Raw genomic sequence first — 14,924 nt, 5'->3', positions numbered from 1 at the left:
TCTACCAAATTTCAAATCGCAAAAGCATGTCTGGACTATTTGACATATGCGATCTTCGTAAATAAACGGCTTATTCATGTGGAATTATTTGTTTCCAATTTGCAGAGAACATGCCTGGCCTGTTTCTTGTTGGACACACTGGGGGATTATTACATCACTTGGAAACAAACGGGGGTCAGAGACAGCAAGGGCATCCATCCAATAAAAACACTACCCCAATATACTCTCATCTGACCCATGCAAGCATGGAAAAGTACATGATGAACATACATACATGCATACATACATACATACATACACATACACATGCATACATACATATCTTTTATTTTTTTACTTGTTTCAGTCACTAGACTGGAGCCATGCTGGGGTACCACCTTAGAGCCCAGCACTTATTCTTTAAAGCCTGGTACTTATTCTATTGGACTCCTTTTGCTGAACCACTAGGTAACTGGGATCCAAACACACCAACACCAGTTGTCAAGCAGTGGTGGGAGGCAAACAGACACACACACATAGTTATGTGCATATATATATATATATATATCATCATCATCATTATCATCGTTTAACGTCAGCTTTCCATGCTAGCATGGGTTGAACGATTTGACTGAGGACTGGCGAACCAGATGGCTACACCAGGCTCCAATCTAATTTGGCAGAGTTTCTACAGCTGGATGCCCTTCCTAACGCCAACCACTCAGAGAGTAGTTGGTACTTTTTACGTACCACTGGCACAAAGGCCAGTCAGGCAGTACTGGCAACGGCCACACTCAAATGGTGTTTTTTACGTGCCACCTGCACAGGAGCCAGTCCAGCGGCACTGGCAACGAGCTTGCTCGAATGTTTTCTAACGTGCCAGGAAGGCGACGCTGATAACGATCACGCTCAAATGGTGCTATTTATGTGCCATTGGCATGGAAGCCAGACAGCTGCTCTGGCAACGATCACGCTTGGACAGTGCTCTTAGTGATTTACTGGTACAGGTCCCATCACGATTTCGATTTCACTTGCCCCAACAGGTCTTCGCAAGTCGAGTTTAGTATCCAATGAAGGAGAGGTTGGTATGGGTGCCAGTCATCAAATTTGGTTTCATTTCAATTTCACTTGCCTCAACAGGTCTTCGCAAGCAGAATTTAGTATCCATTGAAGGAAAGGTACACATAAGTGGGCTGGCTACACCACTGGCAGAGGCCTCGGATTATGGTCTCACGCACAGTATATATCCAAAGGTCTCAGTCACAAGTCATTGCCTCGGTGAGGCCTAATGTTCGATGGTTGTGCTTCACCATCTCATCCCAGGTCTTCCTGGGTCTATCTCTTCCACAGGTTCCTTCAACTGCTAGGGTGTGACACTTTTTCACACAGCTATCCTTTGTCGCCAGTAGAGGTAAGAGCTCTCTGAACTTTGCCCAGGCTATTCTTATACTAGCAGCTACACTTTCAGCGCACCCTCCCCCACTACTAACTTGGTCACCCAGATAGCAGAAGCTATCAACTACTTGTAGTTTTTCTCCCTGGAATGTGGCAGAAGTTGTTTTCTGCACATTTTCAGTGTATATTGCACCTGAACATCTGCCACATACAAAAACTAACTTCCCAGTTAGGCCCCCCCCCCCACCCTTTGATATTGCTGCACCTCTTATGTGTCCACAGCTTACACTGGGTACATCTTATAGAGTTTCTACCTACACCTTTTCTACAGATTGAGCAGGGGTTTGTGATTTGTCTACCTTCCTACTTATTAGGACTTTGGTTTTAGCTAGGTTGACTCTAAGGCCCTTCAATTCTAGTCCTTGCTTCCACACCTGAAACTTCTCCTCTAGTTCTGATAGTGACTCGGCAATTAGTGCAATGTCATCAGCATAGAGGAGCTCCCAGGGACATCCTGTCTTGAATCCCTGTGTTATTGCCTGGAGGACTATGATAAATAGGAGGGGGCTGAGGACTGAACCTTGGTGGACCCCTAACTCTACCCGGAACTCTTCACTGTACTTGTTGCCAACCCTCACCTTACTGACAGCGTCTCTGTGCATGGCTTGCACAGCCCTCACTAACCATTCTTCTATCCCTAGTTTCCTCATTGACCACCAGATGAGGGATCGAGGGACCCTGTTGAAGGCTTTCTCCATGTCAACGAAAGCCAGGTACAGAGGTTTATCTTTGGCTAGGTATTTCTCCTGAAGCTGTCTTACCAGAAATATAGCATCAGTGGTGCTTTTCCCAGGCACGAACCCAAACTGCATCTCATCTAAACTGACTCGCTCCCTAAGCAGTTGAGCTATAACCCTCTCCGTGACTTTCATTACCTGATCTAAAAGCTTGATACCTCTGTAATTATTTGTATCTAAAGCTTGACCTTTACCTTTGTAGCAGTTGACTATGGTGCTGCTACACCAGTCATTGGGTATGACTCCTTCGTGTTTCACCTGGTTAACAATACGGATGACTAGGCTATAGCCGACACTGCCAGATATTTTGAGCATCTCTGCAGTGATTCCTGATGGGCCAGGGTCTTTCCCTGTCTTCATACTCTTAATTGCTATGATGGTCTCCTTTCAGTTTCTGTCTACCAAATCCAATCACAAGGCCTTGGTCAGCCCGAGGCTATAACAGAAGATATTTGCCCTAGTTACCACAGAATGGGACTGAACACTGAACCACGTGGCTGGGAAACAAGCTTCTTATCACACAGTCACGTCTGGGCCTATGTATATTTCATTTAGGCACAGTGTTAGAATGTTAGTACTTGGTATACATATGCTTCAAAGAAACGCTTTACTCAAGTACAGAGCGTAAGAAGAGATTATATAAATGACAAGAGAATAAGGAATTATGATGCTATGAACTTCATTAGCTTACAGCTGTTTCTGCTACAGGATACAATGCACTCATAGATGAATGTTTGTGTATGACCTTATAGCTTCAGAGCTTCAAAAAAAATATATATAGTTATTATATATATATGATAACTCACACACACAAAAAGAAAATAATCGCACTCACCTCTCTCTCTCATTTGAAAAATTTACATTTTTTAGAACTTTCCACAGCATTTGATTTGTGCAAAGATAACACATTGATTATTTCTATGGATGCTAATGGATAACACAAGGAAATACATTATCTAGATTTTCAAGTCATTTGCATATAACAGTGCATTAGAAACTAACTTAACAATAGTTAATACCTCAGATGTGATACTTGTTTTTGGTACTGTCTCTTACACACCTTACAAATGAGAAGTGCACATTAACAGTAGATTTTTACCATCTTGCTTTGAATTATAAGAACCTAGTTAAGGAAGGAAGTAAAAGGATCAAGGATCTATCCTTGAATAAGAAGATCTTTGACAAGTCATGCCCCTCCAACCTCTAATTACTACAAAGCTAGAGTCCATCATATATGAGGCTAAAGTCAAGCCCAAAGGGCTGAATGACGCATCCAGTATAAAGCACAATATCAGATTAACAGAGAGTCTCTTCACGGAACGACTGCACAACCAGTCTGCATCCGTCAAGAGTTTTGAAAAGTGGAATATCACTACATTGGTCAAGTGCATATAATGTATACTTATTGAAGGAAAGTGTGCCTGTAAATCAAAGGGTCAGCCTTGTCACACTGTGTCACGCTGAATATCCCTGAGAACTATGTTAAGGGTACACGTGTCTGTGGAGTGCTCAGCCACTTGCATGTTAATTTCACGAACAGGCTGTTCCGTTGATCGGATCAACTGGAACCCTCAACGTCGTAAGTGACGGAGTGCCAAGAATTGAAGGAAAAGGTTTGAAACTATGGTATGAAATAGAGATTGTGAGAGAAATGCAAGCCTTACAACAATAGCAGCAGAAAATGTAGATTGTGTTTACCAAAGACGTGATAAATACTTAAGAACTACCTCATTATTTGCATGATGGGAGGGGTGAAGTATATCCCAATATATTGATCTAAGTGGATTTTTGGGGATTCTTTTTGTCTTGAGCTACATTCCCAAGTTCGTCTTTATTTGGCAAGGAAACTAATTTTTCAGTCCTTAACAATGTCTACACACACACATTTGCACATATATATACATATATATATGCATATATACATATATATATGTATGTATGTATACATACACACATACACACACACACACACACATGTGGATGTGTGATAAGAAGTTTACTTTCCAACCACATGGTTTGGGTTCAGTCCCACTGCATGACACCTTGGGCAAATGTTTTCTACAATAACTTTGGGCCTACCAAAGCCTTGTGAGTGGATTTGGTAAGTGGAAACCGAAAGAACCCCCCATATACATACATACATACATACATACATACATATATATATATATATATATATATATATATATATATATATATATATATATATATATATATATATACACACACATGTGTGTCTGTGTTTGTCCTCCTTTTTGACAACTGTCAGTATGTTTACAACCCTGTAACTTAATAGTTCAGCAAAAAGAGACTGAATAAATACCAGGCTTAAAAACTAGAAAAATAAGTATTGGGGTTGATTCATTCAACTAAAACCCTTTAAGGTGGTGCCCCAGCATGGCCACAGGCCAAAGACTAAAACAAGTAAAGTCTAAAAGATATATAAGCACATGCATACATACATACATATATATACACAAGGGTTGGACAAAATAATGGAAGCACCTTAAAATTTCAAACAAATTTATTTTCATATGGAGTTGGACCACCTTTGGCAGTAATTACAGCTTGAATTCTACAAGGTATAGACTCGTGCAAAGTTTGAATTGTTTCCAAAGAAATTTTTGTCCCTTCTTCAACTAAAACAATCTCTGGTTCTTGTAGTGATGATCATGGAAGATATCGACTCCTTACTTGTTTCTCTAGAATGCACCATAAATGTTCAATAATATTGAGATTAGGGGACTGTGGTGGCCAGATAAGATGTTCAACTTCACTAGAATGTTCCTCATACCATTCAGTAACAAATTTAGCTGTGTGAATTGGTGCATTATCATCCTGAAAGATTGCGTTTCCCATAGGATGAATTTGATCAGATAAACTGCTTAAATAGTCTTGACTGTTAATTCTGCCCTGAAAGGAAACCATTGGGTTAGTGTATTTCCAAGATACAGCCCCCCCCCCCCCATCAGATCATCACAGATCCTCCTCCATGTTTAACAGTTGGAAGAAGGCAGTCTAGGTTAAATGCATCTTTTGGCTGTCTCTACACATATTCTCGGCCGGTGGTTGGAAATAAGGTAAAGGATGACTCATCCAAGAAAATAACATTTTTCTACTGCTCCAGGAACTAATTCTGTAGATTTTTACTCCACTCTAAACACTTTGCAACATTTGTTTTTGAAAGTAGTGGTTTTCTGATTGCAGCCCTCCCGTGAAATCTGGCTTTGTGGAAAGTGGGTTCTTGAGGTGGTCATTAAGCTCTGCAGTAATTTTGGGAGCTGTACTTTATGATCCTTTCTAACAATTCATGTAAGAGTCCGACAGCCCCTATCTGGAAGTTTTGGTTTTCCTCTGGAGTTTTGTCTTGACAAGGAGATTTTCCCTCTTTCTGAAAGTCTGTCATTACTTTCAAGACAGTACTTCTTGATACACCAAACATTTCGGCTATTTTCGTTACACTAGCGCCTGTTATATGAGCACCAACAATCTGACCTCTTTGAAAGTCTGATAGATCTGTCATTTTAATGAATTTTAATTACCTTTTCCTGATCATGTCTGAAAAGAAACAGCAATTTTAGCAAAATATATTAAGCAATACTAATAATAAATCAAAAAACATAAAAACCAACCAGCTTTATAGATATTTCAAAATTATGATGCTGGGTGTTTCCATTATTTTGTCCAACCCCTGTATATACATACATACATATATATCATACATATATATACATACATACATACATACATACATATATATATATATATATATATATATATATATATATATATTTATATATATATATGAAGTGTAGTCAAAAAGTATCCAACTTTGATTTTTTTTTTTTACACAAAATGATAATGCGTGAGCAATATTTGCATGGGTATTAGGTGGCCCTGTCCTTCCAGAGCATGTGCAAAAGTTTTTGTGTCTGTAGGTTGTGCCATTCGTCCACAGTGACGTGTTCAGTACAGACATAAAGAGTGGGCTGTGCGATTTTTCTTTTTGAATCAAGATGACCGAGCGCATGGAGCAAAGATACAGTATCAAATTCTGCCAAAAACTTGGTGAAATGCAAGCCCAGACTATCAAGAAGATTCAGAAGGCCTTTGGAGATGATGCTATGGGAAAAGCACAAATAAAGAAGTGGTACAACTGGTTCAAAGATGGTTACACTTTAGTGGACAGTGAGCCATGTTGTGGCCAGATCATTGACTAGCAGAAATGACAAAATAGTTGCAAAGGTTCAAGATTGTCGCCAAAGTTAGAATCAGCCATAGATCAGTTCAGTCTGAAGATTTGTGCATGAAGAGGGTGTCGGCCAAATTCAAACCAAAATTGCTGTCTGACCAACAGGACGGAAACAGAAAGGAAATCTCCCAGGACATGCTGAAGTGTGCTAGCCAAGATCAAAACTTCACGAACACTATCATCACTGGTGATGAGATATGAGTGTACGGCTATCACCCTGAAACAAAATTGGAACCATTCCAATGGAAGCATCCATCCTTGCAAAGACCAAAGAAAGCAAGACAGGTGTGCAGCAATAAAAACTGATGATGACCTGGTTTTTTTTTACTACAGAAGTATTGTGCACCATGAATATGCACCATAAGGTCAGACAATTAACAAAGAATATTACCTGGAAGTTCTCTGTTGCCTTCATGAAGCTGTGCAGCAAAAATGACCCAACCTGTAGGCAGCAAAGAGGTCATCAATGACCCAACCACAAAGAAAAATTTTTATTTTTATTTTATTTATATATTTAAATATATTATAAATATCTAATATTATTAAGCAAGAAAAGGGAGAGTTTTAATGAATAAAATGAATTTATTAATTACAATTGTTTCAATTCACACTCAAGATTTTGAGTGATATATCATCACGGTGGAAGGACTTTAAGGAAATTACATGTTGACCAGTTGAGACATTTTAACAGAGTTAGCAGATGAGAGAATGTTTAGTTATTTGCATGTGTGTGTGGGGGAGAGGGGGTAATATTTTCCTTAAGATATAAAATAAAACATATAAAAGTATTACAATATGTAATATGCACATATAAGAATAAAATAAAAGTAAATGATAAATATTAATAAAACTAATAAAAATAAAGATAATAAAAAATATTCAGACTATGATAAGTTATACAGACATAAATAAAATAATAAAAAATAATAATAAAAGGTAATAAATATGATAAAATAAATATATATATATGGCGTAGGTAGTAACTCCATAAGATGTACCCAGTGTAAGCTATGGATGCATAAGAGGTGCAGCAATATCAAAGGAAGGTTAACTAGGAAGATAGTTTTGTATGTGGCAAGTGCTCAGGAGCAATAAACACTGAGAATTGGCAGAAAACAGCTTCCGTCACTTTCCAGCGGAAAAAAACTACAAGTAGTTGATAGCTTCCATTACCTCGGTGACCAAGTCAGTAGTGGTGGGTGGGTGCACTGAAAGTGTAGCTGCTAGAATAAGAACAGCCTGGGTAAAGTTTGGAGAGTTCCTACCTCTGCTGGTGATAAAGGGCCTCTCACTCAGAGTAACAGACAGACTGGATGTGTAGATAGAATAAGTACTAGGCTTACAAAGAATAAGTCCTGGGGCCAGTTTGTTTGATTAAAGGTGGTGGTCCAGCATGGCCACAGTCAGATGGCTGAAACAAATAAAAGAGTATATCAATAATGTAGGTAGCTGATTAGCAATTAAAACCTAAAGGCACCTTATTGACGATATATATATATATATATATATATATATATATCCATCGGTATAGGATACAGCCTAATTACTTACATAGTTAATTAGTTTATTCAGGAAGGCGTCATCTCCAGAGATTGGTGTAGTAGTATTATAGTCAGCTGCTACAAGGATAAATGTGATGTCTTAGATAGAAACAACTACAGAGGTATCAAACTGCTAGACCAAGTCAGGAAAATTACAGAGAGAGTTATATCTGAACTAATTAGGGATAGAATTAAACTAGACGAGATGCAGTTTGGTTTTGTACTTGGGAAGAGATGCCATCTTCTTAGTAAGACAGCTGCAGGAAAAAGTAGGTCATTGTACTTAGCTTTCTTCAACCTGGAGAAAGCTTTCAACAGAGCCATCACTGTTATCTGGTGGTCTCTAAGGAAGCTAGTAGGAGAGGAGTGGCTTTTTAGAACTGTACAAGTGATGTACAGTGGTGCTGTCAGTAAGGTGAGACTTGGCTACGAATACAGTGATGAATTTAGTGTACAAGTAGGGGTTCACCAAGGTTCAGTTCACATCCCACTCTTATTCATTATAGTCTTCCAGGCCATAACAGATGAATTCTAATCTGGATGCCCATGGGAACTGCTTAATGCTGATGACCTCACTTTTATTGCAAAATTTGTAGCAGAATTGAAGAAGAAATTCCAGGTGTGAAAGAAAAAGGGCCTTAAAGTTAACATAGCAAAGACCAAAAGGGCATTGAAGTTAATGTAGCAAAGACCAAATTTGTTGTTAAATAACCCTGCTTAATATGTAAGCAAGGATTGGAAGTAATTTTATTCACTGCAGCCATTGTAAGCTATGGACACATATGAGTTGCAGTGGAATCACAGGTGGATTATCAGATAAAGTAGTCTTCTATGTGGCAGATGTGCAGGAACAATAAGCACTTCTCTCAAATGCCCAGGAGGCTCTCTTGAGGTTTAAATAGTTTCTGTTACTTAGGTGACCAAATTAGCAATGGTCGAGGATGCTTTGAAAGGTAGACTATCTGATGCTTTTGTGCAAACAGCTATACTCCATCGTAGTGAGACATGGGCTCTGAATGCAGAAGACATGCGTAGACTGGAGAGAAATGAAGGCAGTATGTTCCACTGGATGTGAAACATCAGTGTGCATGTGTGACAAAGTGCAAATGTATTGAGAAAAAAGTTGGTTATAAGAGGAATCAAATGTAGCATGCAAGAGAGATTACATTGGTTTAGACATGTGACATGTATGAATGAAGACAGTTGTATATGAAGTGCTATTCATTGAAAGTGGATGGTACCCACGGAAGAGGGAGATCCAGGAAGGCATGGGATGAAGTGGTGAGGACTGATCTCAGGATGTTGGGTCTCAAGAAGAAAATGACAACGGACTACAATGTCTGATGATATGAGGTTCTTGAGAGACCTGACCTTATCAACAAAACTGAGTTCTACAAGTGCTGTGTGTTCCACCCGCACATAACAAAAAAACTTTTCACACATCCTACCCCAACAAACCAAACTACATCTCTTCTCTTCTCACATCTCCTCTTTCATGCCTTATGCTTATCTCTCACTCCCCAATCCTGTCCTCACAGCCTATTCACTGTATTATTGCTGTCTAGTAGCACCCCTATCCCCTCTATATACCCAGGTTTTCACCACTCACTTCATTCCACACCCCACTCTCTACTCACACTTCCTTGGCAATATCCTGTCACTTATATTATGATCTGTGCCTCAAGGGTATGCCCTGGCACTTGCCACCATCTATATCTCTCTCTGCATTTACTCAACCATCCCATTTATATTCTGATCCCCGTCCCTTGTAAGGATGCCTGACACTTTGCCACCGTCTCTCTCCTGCAATCTTGCTGTCTCCCACACACATGCACACTGATGTTTCACATCCAGTGGAACATACTGCCTTCATTTCTCTCCAGTCTACGCATGTCTTCTGCATTCAGAGCCCATGTCTCACTACGATGGAGTATAGCTGTTTGCACAGAAGCATCAGATAGTCTACCTTTCATTCTGAGAGAGAGTCCATTTGTTGCAAACAGAGGTAATAGCTCTCCGAATTTTTATTCTAGAAATAATGCTTTCAAAGCATCCTCCACCATTACAAATTTGGTCACCTAAGTAACGGAAACTATCTAAACCTCAAGAGAGCCTCCTGGGCATTTGAGAGAATCTGACTTAGTGCTTATTGTTTCAGCAAATCTGTCACAGTATCTCTTTTACAGCAGCACACCTGTTTCTGTCTCTCTCTCTCTCTCTTTCACAAGCTTGTGATAATAATACCAGTGATGGTGATGAGGATGACTGAGCTGATTTTGCTTGTGTACTGCTGTTTGGAATGGAGTTGGTGCATTGTTACTTGAAGACACCTTTCCTATTTGTATCTCCCAGGTTTTAGGAGTGGTGTATTTTGTTTCTTCTCCATTTATTATTATTATTATTATTTGCTTTTGTTACTGTTTGCCATTTGGTGTCCTCCCCAACACCTCCACTACATGACATGTCTGTGTGGTATGAGTCAGGGACAGACATGTCCTGCAGAGGTTTGTGGTCTCATTTTGTTGTTGTTTTGAAGGCTTCTGTTGCTATTTTTATTACTGCTGTCTCTGATGTCCTTGATGTTGATGTATTTTCTGTTCTTTTAACCGTTTCTATTGTTGTAGCTGCCTGCCTCTGTTGGTGCTGTAGTTGGATTTGCTGTTGCTGTTGTCATTATCGTCATCGTGGTGGTGGTGGTGGTGGTGGTGGTCATGGTGGTCATGGTCTCCCTCCATTACTTTAGTGTGTACAGAAAGCATTGAAGTGGTTTGTATCACCACATAAGCGACACCCCAGCTTTCTGCTTTCAATGACCTCATGTAATTTTGTACCACCTGGTAGATCAATAACGTACACAGCAACTTCCATACTTTGGTGATGTGTCTGGATCAGTTGCCCAATCTGCTTGTCTGACCAATTTTGTTTCTGCAACCTCTGAACTTGCAGAATTGGGATTTCCTCCAACTACCTGTTTATTTCTGGAGACACATTGACTATTTTTATTTTAAACACCCAACATTGAAGGTAAATTGATATGAGGACCTGTTCTTCTCTTATTAGGGTGGTTGTGGAGTGCTTTCTGATCTCATGCTGAGTAGTGAATCTCACCTCTACTGTTCTGAACTTCTCTCTGGCTATTTATGTTTCTGTAGTCTGAGGTACTTTTCAATCTCTTGTGTTTCCTGTTCTAATTTTTTGCCTTTTGTTGCTTCAGTTTTATATATGACTGTTCTAAGAATTGATTCGATGTTGGATGGATCTTGGTGTGTTGAGTGCCATGCTTAGGTCACTTTTCTCCAATATACTTTTCAAATTTTTTAGGTCTTTTAAATCAATAAAAACCTCTTTGTTCATTTGACACATCCCATCAGTAAAACTGCTAACACTAGATTTGCAAGTTTGTTTTTTTTTGTATTAGTGTGAATGGTGTTGGCTGTTTTGGAGGTGGAGTTTGAACTCTGTAAAGTGTAAAATTGAGAGAATCCTTTCATTTTGCCAAGAGCATGATACCTCTTTAGTGACGGTGCAATAAGAAAAAAAAAAAAACCTGCAGTCTGTAAAATGTTTAAAACAGCTTACTTAGATCATCACTTTAGAATTACAACCCAGACATATTACCATAAAAGGCAAAGGCCAGCAATGAGAAATTAACCATGTCACTATAAAAGGTATCAATACTTTTATGAATGTGGTTTGACCAATGTGATTAGGTAGTGCGTAGCCAAGTGGCAGTAGACATAAAAAGTAAGTTACATGAATTTCCCTATCAAACACTTCTGGAAGTTTGACTGAATGTTATAAAAAGTTGGGATATTGAACTCCCAAACAGAACAAACTCATGTGCTACACAAAACTCTGTTGGTCAGTTTTGTGATTTGATATTCTCAATTTTTCTACTTATTCCTGTCTTTAATAACAATGAACAATGTTTGTATAAATAGACAAAGTATTTTTTCCAATGAAGAGTTTTAACTATCACATTCACTACCTTATGCTTGATCTTATATTCAAATAATTATTGTACATATGTGAATGCAAATATATAAGGTAATAAAAAATATGGAAACTTATAAAAATATTAGAGTGGTTATCTTTGCCTTCACACTGCCTAACTAATATTGTGTACTACTAACAGTGAATTAATAACTAAAACCTACTAAAAAGTAACTGAGGTTGTCAGACTGAGCAATAAGATAATTAACAGGAGACTAGTTATGGACACCACACCAGCTATATTTCCACTCATACCCACAGTCAAGATTGGCAGACAAAGAGAACCATATCAATGAAACCCTTCAGCAGACTACCTCAATAATGACCAAAGGTATCTTTTTTATCATGGCTGGAGATATTAATGGGTATGTTGGTTAAAATCACAATCACCTCCATTATGTCCATAGAGGTTTAGATGTGGTATGAGAAATGCGGAGGATGTAAGGCGCCTGGAGTTCTGTGATGTAATTGATCAAACAATTTGTTTTAACACACATTTCAAGAAACTGACCAGCCAACGTATCACTTACCATTCCAGTGAGCACACAAATCAGATGATAGATTTCATTTTCACCAGGAAATGTGAATAGACAGGTCATTGTAAATGCCAAAACTTTTCCAAGTAAAGAAGGTACGGTCCTTCATAAATTGTGACTTCAGAATGAAAGCTAGACAGACACAGAGGCAGAAGACAATATGGAAGAGGAAGACATGAAAGCTGAAGGATCCTGCAGTTGGTCATATCTTCAGAGAAATTCTAATTGATGTGTATAACAGTGCAAAGAAGGAGTTAGATTCCTATGGTACAGACAACAATTAGGAGTTCCAGCAAAATAACCTGCAAAGGTCTCAGCCAGACCAAAAATAGGCAGGGCTGTAAAGGCTAAGAGAATGTAAAATATGGAAGAAAGGTAAAAATAAAGAACATTATCAGGAAAGCTAGAAAGGAAGCTTGGCATCAGATATTCTTAGCTAGGGAAGAAGCAGAGAAGAAGTATTTGTTCATGTTCTTCTAAGTGAGGATGAGAGGCATCAGCTGTTCAGAGTTGTTCTCCCTAACATACTATGTTAGGCAGTACAGAGATATCATTAGGGAGATGTGTATCTGAAATGATGAAGGCACATTTGTCTTTACTGCTGATGACAAGAAAGAGACACAGAACTGCTCTTATTAGAGGCTGTTAAATGCATTGGATAAAGAGGGGAAACTTCATGCTGATCCTATAGAGGGGCCAGCAATTCAAATTGACATCAGTGTGTTAAATAATATGATTAACAACATGATGGTGAAGAAAGCTGCTCAAGAATAGGTGCTGAGAAGAAAATATTTGGTGAGGTAGTCATTCAACATTTCAATCAACTATACAAAAAATATCATACCTGATAGCTTACTTAGCAATATCATTGTAAACTGCTATGAGGATGCTTTAGAGAGAAGAGATTACAGAGGAATCAAATTGTTGGATCAGAAATTATGGCGAGAGTCATAGCACAACAGATCAGACAGCTAGTCTGGCTTCATGTGAGGCACCACACATGCAATTTTTCTGATAAGACAAATGTATGAGAAATAGTTAGCTAAGAGTAAACAGCTGTATCTGGAATTTATTGATTTGGAGAAGGCCTTTGATAGAGTGACACACTCCATATTCTGGTGGTCCCTAAGGAAACTAGATGTGGATGAATGTCTTGTGAGGGTAATTCAAACTCTGTACGGAGGGGCTTAAAGTAAGATATTACAGAATGTGCACAATAGCTTCAGTAATGAATTTAGCATGAAGGTAGAGGTTCATCAAAGCTCCTCCTATCTATCAGGGGAGTTTAATACTGACTGTCCATGGGTTCTCTTGTGTGCTGATGATTTAGTCCTTATGGCTAGACTTATGGTGGGATTAGAAGAAATTCCAGGCATGGAAGCTAAACCAGGAATCAGGAGCCTTAAGATCAACTTAACAACAACAAAAGTTTTAGTAAGTAGGAAAGAAAACAGGATATCGGTACCATAAAGAAAATGGCCTGTTTCAATTTTCAGAAAAGGAGTAGGTATAAATTCCATAAACTGTATGCAATGTAAGCTCTAGACAAGCAAGAAGTGTAGTGGGATTACAGCTGGACTATCAGGTACAGCATGCTTCCTATGTGGCTGATGCACTTGAACAATAAGCACTGAGAGCACACAGGAAATAAACTCTCCTAAATGCTTGGCTGACTCACTGGAAATAGTCGATAACTTTTGTTACCTTGGTGATATAATTAGCAAGGGAGGTGATTGTTTAGGAAAATGTAGTAACCCAAGTAAGAATGAATTGGAGAAAATTCAGGGAACTACTACCTCTGTTGACAATGTAAGGTTTTTTCCCCTTAGATTGTATGATACTTGCATTAGAACTGCTACACAAGCAGTTCTAACACAAGCCTTGAATGCACAAGAAATAAGATAAGCATGCACTATTTGATGTGTAATGTTAGTTATGCATGAATGCCAGAGTACAAATAAACACTCTCCTATTCATGCTAGTCATTTTGATGTCATTCTTCTTCCTCTTCCTTCTCTCTAACCCCTCTCCTTATCACCAGAGCAAATGCACACACCCTGATTCACTGACTACCCTCTACGACTCCCCTATCCTTACCCTATAATAACTACTTCTCTTTTCAAATTTACATATACTGTGTACAGAGTACATCCCACACCTACTGTTTCCCACTGAATAGTGGGAGCTAAACAAGCAAAGAAAATGCAGGTTATGAGGTCCCTCAAGTCCGAGTTGACTCCTAGTTGCCTCCCATCGGGTGCTGTAACTTTCAATGGGAGACAACTCAGATCAGGAGGCCATGTCCAACCAATTCTAGCATGGAGTGCAGACATAAGATGATGATGATGATGATATATATATATATATATATATATATATATATATATATATATATAAAGAGAGAGATAGATAGTTAGATAGATGGATAGAT

The sequence above is a fragment of the Octopus bimaculoides genome, chromosome Z, assembly GCF_046866305.1.
Source record: "Octopus bimaculoides isolate indiv1 chromosome Z, ASM4686630v1, whole genome shotgun sequence".
NCBI classification, from domain to species: domain Eukaryota; kingdom Metazoa; phylum Mollusca; class Cephalopoda; order Octopoda; family Octopodidae; genus Octopus; species Octopus bimaculoides.
This window is presented reverse-complemented; position numbering follows the sequence as displayed.